At 36.8% G+C, this 12,726-nt stretch overlaps 1 protein-coding gene across 1 annotated transcript in view; it reads right to left on the bottom strand.

The window, feature by feature from the left end:
* The window catches only part of LOC121873875 (serine/threonine-protein kinase NIM1-like), a gene marked incomplete in the record, with an annotated part of 86,410 nt that extends 75,934 nt beyond the window's left edge, over nucleotides 1-10,476 (bottom strand). The window contains 2 exon segments of the mRNA XM_042377732.1: nucleotides 1,500-1,974; nucleotides 10,375-10,476.
* Nucleotides 10,477-12,726: the final 2,250 nt, after the last annotated feature.

Raw genomic sequence — 12,726 nt, 5'->3', positions numbered from 1 at the left:
CCATCATCACGCAACACACACACTTTGTACACTACCACCTGTAATAATTCAGTACCATCATGTTCAGTACCATCACGTTCAGTACCATCATGTTCAGTACCATCATGTTCGAGTACCATCACGTTCAGTACCATCATGTTCAGTACCATCACGTTCAGTGGCATTATGTTCAGTACCATCATATTTCAGTACCATCATGTTCAGTACCATCGTTTTCAGTACCATCACGTTCCAGTACCATCATGTTCAGTATCATCATGTTCAGTACCATCGTTCAGTACCATCACGTTCGAAATTATCATCATCATTTCCGATATCATCATGTTCAGTACCATCACGTTCCAGTACCATCACGTTCAGTACCATCACGTTCCAGTACCATCACGTTCGAGTATCACGTGATCTTCCATTGTTGCTGTTATTTAAGTTATGGTCCCGAGTCTGCGTCTTCGGTATAATCCTTGTTGGCAATACGGTCTAACGGGAGGGTTGGGGGGTGGGGAGGTGGGGGGCAGTGGCAAAAAAGATAAATAAAAAATAAATAAAAAGTTTATACTAATTGACCTGTGATATTAGTAACATGGGTCAATATGGTATCACGATGTTAAATTTGTTACAGTACACGAGGCTACACAAGTAACATTCTCACCATCCATAGACAACCAGAGATATACTGTATTACCATGTTAAATATGTTATCTGTTTGCTCTGTATAAAAAGAAAATATATATACAAGGAAGATTTCTACTGTGTGTTAGCTCGTGTTGGTAACAATCTTCTTGTGCGGCGGCCGAGTGAATACAACACTCGCCTCCTGTACTAAGAGTCGCTGGTTCGCATCTGGAGTATTCCCCCAGTCCACACCAGCTGGGAATGTGTGTGTAACTTAATAAGATGGGATCACCTGAAGATTCCCCCCACCAAGCTTATTTCACCTGAAGATTAACCACCCTAACGCTTTCCTAACTTAACCCCACCCAAGACACTGTTTCTGCAATTTCCAGAGGCCAGCTTATAAGGTAACGAAATACTAATGTAAAAAAAATGGTTTCATGGCACATCACACCACACCAGTAATCCGTTTACGTGCAAAACTAAGGCATCGACAGCCTGTACCACAGAACACTGACGAAAAGATCTAGACCAGTTTTTTTTTTTCAAACAACTCTTCATTTTAAGCCATACCTTATAATTATACAAACAATAACCCCTACAACAATAACAATGATAACAATAATAATAATAATAATAACCAACAATAACACTAATAATAATAAGTGATAATAACAATACTAATAATAATAATAATAACCAACAATAATAATAATAATACGAACAATAACTTACAATAATAACAATGATAACTATAATAACCAACAATAACACTAATAATAATAATAATGTAATAATAATAATAATATTAATAACCAACAATAACATTAATAATAACCACCAACAAAAATAATAATAATAATAATAATATAGGGGAGCTCACTTACCTAACCGTTATATACATGTGCCAGTTTTCAGAAGCTGTATAAGGCTCGGACTCCGCTGGTGGCTACTACTACTACTACTGCTGCTGCTGTGTCTGTGACGAGCGTTAATCCTGGTGACCCCGAAGTGATGTTAGGCCACCACCACACACCGCTCCTGACCTCCTTTGTCACACTTCATCCTCCAGAACCTCTTCCTTCTTCGGTAGTGTATCTTCTGTTGAATGTTAATAGCTTTTTCTCTAACCGACCGTCTTTTGTTTATTGCCACTGATACTTTCCTGTTTTAGTTTATGCTTTTTTTTTACCAACTTCTCGTAATTATATTGTTTATTTCTTGTATGTTTAGGTTATCGCTACTGTCACTGTTTATTTTTTTTCACTTCCTTTTCTCTGTTTCTATCTGCAGAAACCGACAGATCAATTAATTGTAATTTTTTCCTGTCAATTTTAGTTATATTTTACCATAATTAAATATCTGAAAAAAAAACAGTATTAGTCATGACAACGCCATTACTGATCACAGCTTTCAGGTACAACAATTTATGGATCCACGTATAATATTTCCAACGTGTCTACCACCGTCTTATCCAAAAAATAATAACATAAAATTTTGCTATAAAAGAACAACAATTACTTAGACATAATAATAATAATAATAATAATAATAATAACAATAATAATAATAATCAACCGGCCTATTGCAGACTCCTTATTTTCTTATGTTCAAACAATAACCACACACATAAAACCACCAAAATGAGAGGCGCTTAGTCCTGCATATATACATTACAACCTTAAACCCACTCACAAAAATGTCAACAATAATGTACTGCCAGTTTTAAACACATAAAACACATTACCCCCCCAAAAAAAAATCACATTCTATACTACTCGACGTTATCCAGTACAATCCTTGAGAGCTGTCGGTTCAACAAGTTTGTCTCAGTCACCAGTAAATGTGTGAGTCAGTCAAGTCAGTCAGACGCGCTAATTTTTATAGGATTAATTAAAGTGTATTTGAATTGGGTTACGGGATTATGAGATTAAGTTACAAGGTTGAAATAGATGATTAGTTTACAGTATATGGATGTGATTAGGTATATATGGGATCGGATTACGGAATTATAGGATTGGGTTAGGTTTAATTAGAAAACTAGTGAACAGTGACGCCATAGAATAAGTACCGTAGTCATGGAGTTTCGTTTACACACACGATACACCTTTGAAATATTGATACAACAAAGACCATCGCATCAGGGGGACTAGTCAAGCCACGTCAGAACATTTCGCCCTCGCTGTACTCCCTGCGGCAACTCCTACACACAAACGGAAAAGGCTGACTATTGTATTAGCCATTTTATAAACAATTACAAGTGTTACCCAGAGTTCCAAAGCACATACACAGCCAGTCAAGTTTACCGAGAACCTCAAGTTTAAATCCGTTTCTTATTCTTAAAAACAACACGCCGGAAACATGGTAAAAACACACACACACACATGACTAAACTCGCGTTAGTTCCTAGCTGACGTCACGCTGACACAGATCTCGTGAGAGAAAAAACAATTTCTTGTCAGTTTAGAATAGCAACAGCGTCACCACGTGTCACAAAAACTTAAACTCGCCGCAGTAGTTGATAAGATGTTGGCGACCATACCATAACCTTGTACTGTACCTCCACTGGTTCTCAAGGCTAAAAGTGTTGGCTCCTTGAACCCCAGTACACTATCTTAATCCTTGCATCCCCTGCGGAGATTCTTAAACACATATTTTATTAACACATTCGCCTATTTGTTCTCCGTTTATCTATATTTTCGTGTCACGTGAAGGTTAGTTTCCTCAGCTTATTTCACCTTAAGATTAACCATCCTAACGCTAATTTAAACTAACTTTACCTAATCTAGCATTTTGAATAATTTTGTAGTAATTACATTTTATTTTAAAGAGACGTCCAGCTGAACCTTCTTCATACCCGTCACTTGCCTTTTAGTTAATTGTTTTGTGTCATTCTCTAAAGAAGACACAACCCCGAAACGTAAGAGAATCCTGCTGCATTATGTGTTTCCTTACCACCACAATTCACCCATATATCGTGTTTTCTTCTTTCCTTGTGGTTATCAGCATATACCTAGATCACGCGCACCTACAGTGATTTATTTGCATATATATATATATATATATATATATATATATATATATATATATATATATATATATATATATATATATATATATATATATATATATATATATATATATATATATATATAATTCTATGATTGCTTTGGACCATTTTCTGTGAGTAACTTATTTTAGTTTACCCAATCCATTCTCTGAGTAGTATATTTACTCAATAACAGGTGGCGCTGTAGTAAAAATTTGGGACCTTTTTAAAAATAATGAGAATGTGTGTCAGTTGAGCTTCCTTATTAGATATTCCTTGCCCGAAGGTATGTAGAATAATTGTAAGGTCTGCTCACTCATCAAAGCAAAGGGAACCTCTCGGAGCTTGTGACGTCACTATTGCCTGCACAAGTCAACAACAACAAGCATGCCGAGTACTTGCTCAGTTTTTGGGTGCTTATGTCATATTAAAAATATGGGTAATATAGATAAGGCTAAAATTTATTATCTATATAATATGTGATCTAGGGCAGAGAGAAGTAGGCACTAGTGACGTCACGAGCTCCGAAATTTTGTTGATATACCCAAGGAGAATGAATCCAGCACTTACTGTTATGACATTGACGTTCTTCACGGTGACACGACTGATAGCACTGATAAACATTTACCAGGCACTAGTGTTTTTATTTCCCCGGTACATAAACGAACATCCATCGTGTCAGTTCGCTAGACTTTCCTCTACACACACTTTGGTTATATCTTGTCTCTTATCTGAACGAGTAACGATAGTCTATGTAATTGTGATACTAATTATATCAACAATACAACCAATAATTTTACATCTTACGGGTAAATTATTACTCTTAAGAACCTTTGGATGAATCTTCGGTTATATGCCCTTAGTGATATAGTTTATCAGTTAAGGGAAGGAGCAGAGACATATCCGGTGACTGCCATTCCTTCTTATCTGTGTAGCCTCGGTAATAACCCAGCTGATGTTATTTAGAGAAACAACTCAGAACCCTCAACTGACTCTACAATGCCCTTATCTTAAGAATATAATGCTGGTATTTATTATAACAGTTCAAAATATTTTTTTTTTACCAATAAGAAGGTATTATACTGAAGAACTGTAAGGTACTTTTTGTTCCTGTACATGATAACAGTACCAGTTCTTGCTGACCACCACAATGGAAACATGTTTTTGTGACTTATTCTCAAATTTCTACCATATGTACTTTATTGTTGGTGACTTTTACACATATTATTTGTATTGTATTGTACACTGAGTTACTTGGGTGGCGGGACAGCAGATAGCGTACGACCATCCTCTAACGCCGCCACCTATACCACCATGCTAATGCCATCTCGAATTTCAAAACCGTGACACTGCATAACGTACACACGCATCATATCTTATACATAAATACGTGATTAACCCCCCTAAATCATTATACCATTCAACTGTCTACATCATAATGAGGAATATTTTCACCTTCACAGATATAATCAAAATGGTTTAATTTTTACTTTTATTTTAGAAAGCTTGGATAATTTTACCGTCTTCGTTAACAAAACTTTATTTCAAAACTGTCCAATTAGTGTGGGTTCTGGCTCTTAACTGAAGTGTAGTGTGGTGGTGGTGGTGTGTAGCGTGTGTGTAAAATAAACATTACTTGACAGCAGCAGATATGAGCCAACTTGTGTGCACTTATTGATCTTGGGTAACTAGTTAGGTTTGATTACACTGGCTCGCTGTTGTCATCTAGCTTACACAACAGGGTCATGCAAAAAATGAACGTGTCTTGGCTATTGTAAAAAAAAAAAGGGTAACTCCTTAGTACGATAACATTTTTAGTACAATACTAGTGTACTTAGGGGGTAAAATCATTGTACTCGAAGGGGTTAAAATCATTGTACACAAGGGGGTTAACTCCTCGTACTCAAGTGGGTTAACTCATCGTACTCAATGGGGTTAACTCACCGTACTTAGGGGGTTAAGATATCTTACTCTGGACTAATTCATCGTACTCAAGGATTTTACTTCATCGTACTCAAGGGGTTAAGAATATAAATAAACATGCACTAATAATATTCACAAAGAGGTGTACAGCATTGGTGAGAGCAAGCAGCGTCTCACTGCCACAAATGTCTTGCTGAATGACGTACAAATAATTATCTTTATAAATGCATTAATTAATTTACACATGAATCTAGCAATAAACACTATTATTTACCGTTATAAGCCTTTTATATATATGAGCGTATGATCTCAATAATAATTTATATTGATTGAAATAAAAATGAACTGTAAACCCGCTATTTTCTGATTAGCGAATTAACCAATCAGACGTCGCCGTTCCATGCCAAGATATGACAAGGGAAACAGTCGATTCGCCTTAGACAACTTATGAATCATCCAGTAGAGTCTTTATAATAACCAAAATTCATACGCACACTTTCTTGTTACTTTACACTAACTCTCTCTTTTTCCTCCTACACCCCGATCATATTTTTTTATTTCAAACAATGTAGCACACCGCGTCCGCTCTTCAATTATGACCAAAATCGGCCTCGTACATGCGAAACTTGTTTGATAAGTCTCTAACACAAAAACTAAATGAAAACGGGACCTGTGTGCCTGTAACCGCCTATAATTACTAAACCTCTCAGTGTATTCAGTTAACCCTCAATAACCTGGTCTTCTAACCTAACTATAACGACGTATTTATCTAGCCAAATCTGTTGAGATAACCTGTTTTGTCACATGGGAATAAAATCAAAGGGCATATCACTCTTACTGGGTTTTCAGTGTAATGGTTAGGTCAGGTTAGCGTCTATTATTATTGACTCAATGAGGACCCGCCCCTTTGGACCAGAAGTGATGAAGTGTCTGGTGTACTGTACGCTTGTGGTAACCCTGAACATTCGTCCGCACATGTTCTCACACAGTTATATGGGTTTAATCCTTACCGCGTCACTAGTCTTCCCACCAACAGGTTTTGTCCCCTCCTTATAATTAGGGTCCCTGTACACACACAAACACACAAGCCCCTTACGTAACATAACCTTTCCCGGATAAACTCCACTAAAAATAGAATAACGGTAAATGTCACGTTAATCTTTCAGTACTGTTAACATTTAAAACAACAACAATAATAATACCAGTAACAATAACAGTGACGGTAACAGTATCCGTAATAAAATCAGCAATAATAATAATAATAATAATAATAATAATAATAACAATAATAATAATAATAATATAAAACAGAACAAGAAAACCCTTACATAAGAGCATAAGAAAATAAGGAGTCTGCAATAGGCCGGTTGACCTGTGCATGGCAGCTCCTGTCGAGTTCCTACCACTCTCTATCATCCATGAATATATCTAGCCTCCTTTTGAAACTTTCCAGCGTTCCAGCACTTACTACAAAGTTGCTAAGCTTGTTCCACTCGTCCACCACCCTATTTGTGAACTAGTTCCTTCCTATCTCCCTTCTAAACCTAAACTTATCCAACTTAAATCCGTTGTTCCGAGTCCTATCCTGCTCGGATATTATAAGAACTTTATCTATATCACCTTTATTGATTCCTTTCACCCACTTAAATACTTCCATCATATCTCCCCGCACTCTTCGTCTTTCTAGGGAATGCAAGTTTATTTTCTTTAACCTATCCTGATATGGAAGGTTTCTAAGTCCCGGAATCATTTTCGTCATTCTTCGCTGCACCGACTCTAGTGAATTGATATCCATTCTATAATAAGTGCACCAGAACTGAACCGCATAATCGAGGTGCGGCCTGACTAACGCAAGATATAGTTGCAATAAGACCTCTGCACTCTTATTACTTACACTTCCAGATATAAAAGCTAATACTCTGTTTGCCTTATTTCGAACATTAATGCACTGTTTTAGGCCGTAGGACCGTGCTTACAAGTACCCCCTAGGTCTCTTTCACAAGTCGACTTCTCTAGGTTGATGTTGTTAAGGCTGTATATATTGACAGTATTTGTTCTTCCAATATTAAGTATGCTGCACTTGCTGGTGTTGAATTTCATTTGCCATTTTTCAGACCACCCCTCCAGTTTATTTAGATCCTCCTGTAATGCATTTGCATCCTGCCCTGAATTAATCTGCCGCCCTATTTTGGTGTCATCCGCAAACTTGCTTATGTCACTGCTGATCCCAGTATCTAGATCGTTTATGTAGATTATGAACAAGAGTGGGCCTAGTACTGACCCCTGGGGAACCCCACTGGTTACACGACCCCATCAGCAATAAATGAGTGGTGATAAGCGTGTTTATGTGTATCGTTGACACTTGTACAAGTATAACTATAAAAAAATCAAATTTGAGTTTTGTATAAGCTCTGCACCTGCGTGTCTTGAAGTGTACACGTGTACGTCTAGAATATAAACATATAGGGCTAAAATGTAGACACTTTTTTTTACAGGGATTAGCTCACCCGGGCACAGGTCACTGACCCATATCAGGGCCTGGGGGGGGGGCGAAAATATGATAATGATAATGATGATGATGATGATGATGATGATGATGATGATGATGATGATGATGATGATGATGATGATGATGATGATGATGATGATGATGATGATGATGATGATGATGATGAATAATAATAGTAATAATAATAACTAATATTATTATTATAATAATAATTCAAAAATAATAACAAAATACCTGTACTAAAAATAAAATTAATATACTAAAAATAATAATAACCATAAATAAATACAAAAAACGAGAAAAATAAATCAAGAATCAGAAACGATATACATTATGTATGTTGTGTTGTCAAAGTAAGAGAAACAATTGAGACCCTGCAATTGTGTGTAAATGAGGCAGAAAGTCAGATCAGCAACCTGGAACTTGGTCACAATTTTCATGATGCCATATGGCAGCAGGGTCTACCATTAGACAACACATTATGCTTCCAATATCTTCCCAGGCGGTAGTACCTCCCTGTTTGATAGATGCCTGCTACCTACTACCTACTTACAATGTATACATGAAGGCCTACGAATATGTACGAACGTGTATACAGAACTTCTAAATGAGTAGGCTGTATATATGTGTGGCTATTAAGAGTACACACCTATAGACCACGATGACTTAACCCCTTGATTACGTTGACTTAATCCCTTAACTTCGATGACTTAATCCCTTGACTACGATGACTTAATCCCTTGACACTTAATTACGATGACTTAACCCCTTGACCCTTGACTACGTTGACTTAATCCCTTGACTACGATGATTTAACCCCTTGATTACGTTGACTTAATCCCTTGACTACATTGACTTAATCCCTTAACTACGATGACTACTCAAACCTAGTCTGTCCACACCTGCCACTGTAAACCTCTGTCAATCCCAGCATGTCATCACTTGTCACTGTAAATTATCCACACCTGCCACTGTAAATAAATCCACACCTGTCACTGCAAATCATCCACATCTGTCACTGTAAATCATCCACATATCACTATACATACTACACATCTGTCACTATACATACTACACACCTGTCACTATACATACTACACACCTGTCACAATACATACAACACACCAGTCACTATAAATTATACACCTGTCACTATACATACTACACACCTGTCACTATACAGTACATACTACACATCTGTCACTATACATACAACACACCTGTCACTATAAATACTACGCAACTGTCACTATGCACACTACACACCTGTAACTATAAATACTACACACCTGTCACTATACATACAACATGCCTGTCACTATAAATTATACACACCTGCCACTATACATACAACACAACTGTCACTATACATACTACACACCTGCCACTATAAATACAACACACCTGTCACTATACATACAACACACCTGTCACTATAAATGATACACACCTGTCACAGTACATACTACACACCTGTCACTATACATACAACACACCTGTCACTATACATACAACACAACTGTCACTATACATACTACACACCTGTCACTATAAATACAACACACCTGTCACTATACATACAACACACCTGTCACTATAAATGATACACACCTGTCACTGTACATACAACACACCTGACAATATAAATACTACACACCTGTCACTATAAATACTACACACCTGTCCTTGTTAATGGTCGAGTCACCGTAAAAAGCGAGAGATGAGAGGAGAGAGGAGAGAGGAGGCTTCCGTATAAATAATATAAAGGAAAAGGTTTTAGGTGGGTGAAAAACATTGCTTAGGTCAGCTTTGATCGATATAAGGTAAGGGTGGGTGGGTGGCTGGCCTGGTCAACCTGTTACCCTTCTTGTGTGTGTGTGTGTGTGTGTGTGTGTAAGTAATGTACGTTAAAGGTTTGGCTTGGCACTTACTGCACACCTCTTGTTGCTGGTAGCTCATGTTTACACCGTCATCTGTGTTGACTGGTGGCGGCGCAGCTGTTGGTTGTGTTAATGTCAACACCTCGCACAACACACTGCTACCCCTTGGATTTAACACACACGTTAAGGCCCTTTCTTGGTCTCTCAGTCAGTGTCAACGGTAACAGTTTACTCGTACTCAAGAAACATTGATTAGATATTGTTCTAAGAGGTATAAACGTATAACACCCGGGGGAATTTTTAGCGCTTATATTCAGTCAAGATCCAGATTTATCCCCCACTATGTGTGTGATACATCGCCATCCAATATGTACCTTAACACATCTAACACTTATAATCACCTGACATATGCGGTCACAGGACGCATGGACTCAGGATAGCGATGGATGGCTAGACAAGGGAGGTGAGTCTTATACGACGTCCTCCACCGGTGAAGGTCGTGGCGACACTGTGTCATCGATTCGTTTACACGGCTCGAGGCCAGTCAGCTGAGTGAGGTGCCAGCTGCTTAGTTTTCTGAAATCGGTGACCGGGATTTCATTTATTCTTTCGTAATAATGTTTCCCCTTCAGTTCATTTTTTTTAATTCACTCTTGGGCTCAGAGAGACACTAAACGAATCATTTAACAGTATTTCTGTATTATTTAATATTTGTTGAATTCTGGACGCAATTAATTAACTGTACATATGCCACTGGTTTTATTTTATTGATGCCACTGTATGTTTTTCCATTGTCTAATTTCATATTCCATCACTTCTTATTAAAACCTTTAGCAGATTTATAGTTAGCCATTAGGATTTTCTGTCCGAGTGAAGTATACAGTGTAACTAATTAGGCCCATTGCGCCTTACAATGTGCGATAACACCAGATTACTCAAAAAGAGCAACTCATAATAGTCAGCAGGTTATTGATATCACACTTTATATATCTAAGAATAATTTCTCAAGGCAGCACATTGGTTATTTTGCAGCAAAAGATAATTATTTGCCTACATAATGGAATAGTCTACACTGTATTCCTTCGGTTCTTCAGTAAGAGCAATGGCGGTAGTTTAATATTAACCTAAAGTAACGGTAGCCTAACATAAATTCAACCTAATATAATATTAACCTAACACAAGTCTTAACCTAACCTTATAATGTTTTCAGCTAACATCCCCTAACTTAATATTTAACCTACTATGACATCAAAAGCATATAAAGTTAACCTAACATAAACTTTGAAAAAATTAATTTAACATTCTAAGTGAAATAAAGTTAACATAATATAATCCTCACCTAACATAACGTTAACCTAACCTAACCTGACATGAACTTAACTTAACCTAACAAGTTATACGATTACTTCATGGTCAAATATTAGTATGGCCCAAGTCTAGGATTTCATTAAACAAATCACTGATTAGCGGCCCCGGCCTATTTAACCTGAAGGATAACCACCTAGCTTATTTAACCTGAAGATAAGACACCCAACTGTATTTCACCTAATAGGCACTGATATATTTCTACACTGCTCTGTCAAACACTCAAGCTAAATGTGGTAACATACTATCATGTACAGCAGTTGAGAAAGTGTCGCCGAGATGAAAAAGGCCAAATGTTATGCACAGTCTGAGGAAACTTGTGTGACTGCGTCTGTCCAAAGTTTATAAGCAATGAACATTTATATCCACTGAATTAACACCTTATGCAGTACTAATATACTCGTATGCTTTACTGTTCGTTGAAAGAAGACATATTCATACATCATTATTATCACATATTAAATTTTGTATATTAATATATTTTCAATGAGCAGATCTTATTCTTATTATTGTGGTCATAGTTGCCGTACTAACTATAAACCAAACTTGGACACATCGCACATAAATATACAAGGATATATAAAATTGAAATTGGCTTAAGTCATAGAACATTTCAACAACAATAAAGGCGCATTAACGATTACCGAACCCCAAACATATACCTATTTACCTAATAGCCACCCATTAACACTAGACAAACAAGTTAAGGAAGGTGGGTCCACTGAGAACCTATTTCCATTCAAAATGTACGCCATTAATTTATTACCACGCAAGGAGTATCAAAAGGAACCGAAACTTTATATTTTCTTTAGGTCCGACACTATTGCCATCTGTTGAACAAGCCAAAATTCATAGAAAATGGACATTGCGTTCTCGAGAATATTTGTATCAATTTTAATAGTAACTCTGGTATTTCCCGGAAGAAACTTGTGATGTATACTTTGTTCAGCTTACTTAACCAGTCTATAAATATGCTATGATAAATAAAAACAACTATAAAAGAAAATGAAAGTTAAAGGTAACTGAATTTATAGGACCTGGAAAGTATCACTATGTATATAACAAACACGAACCAAATGCTCAAGCACGATATCGATGACTATTATGTTATATGGAAGGAAAATGCAGGGGTTAAAAAGCTATTTGTTCCCGTTTTGGCAGCTATCAAACAGGGAGGTACTACCGCCCGGGAAGATATTGGAAGCATAATGTGTTGTCTAATGGTAGACCCTGCTGCCATTTGGTATCACAAAAATTATGACCAAGTCCCAGGTTATTGATCTTACTTTCTGCCTCATTTACACACAATTGCAGGGTCTCAATTGTTTCTTTTTCCTTGACAACACAACATACATATATTGTTTCTCTCTATTGATCTTTTTTTGCAT

The sequence above is a fragment of the Homarus americanus genome, unplaced genomic scaffold (genome assembly GCF_018991925.1).
Source record: "Homarus americanus isolate GMGI-L3 unplaced genomic scaffold, GMGI_Hamer_2.0 scaffold55640, whole genome shotgun sequence".
In the NCBI taxonomy this organism is placed as follows: domain Eukaryota; kingdom Metazoa; phylum Arthropoda; class Malacostraca; order Decapoda; family Nephropidae; genus Homarus; species Homarus americanus.
The sequence above is the reverse complement of the archived record's forward strand: the minus strand, read 5'-3'. Positions and strand labels throughout refer to the sequence as shown.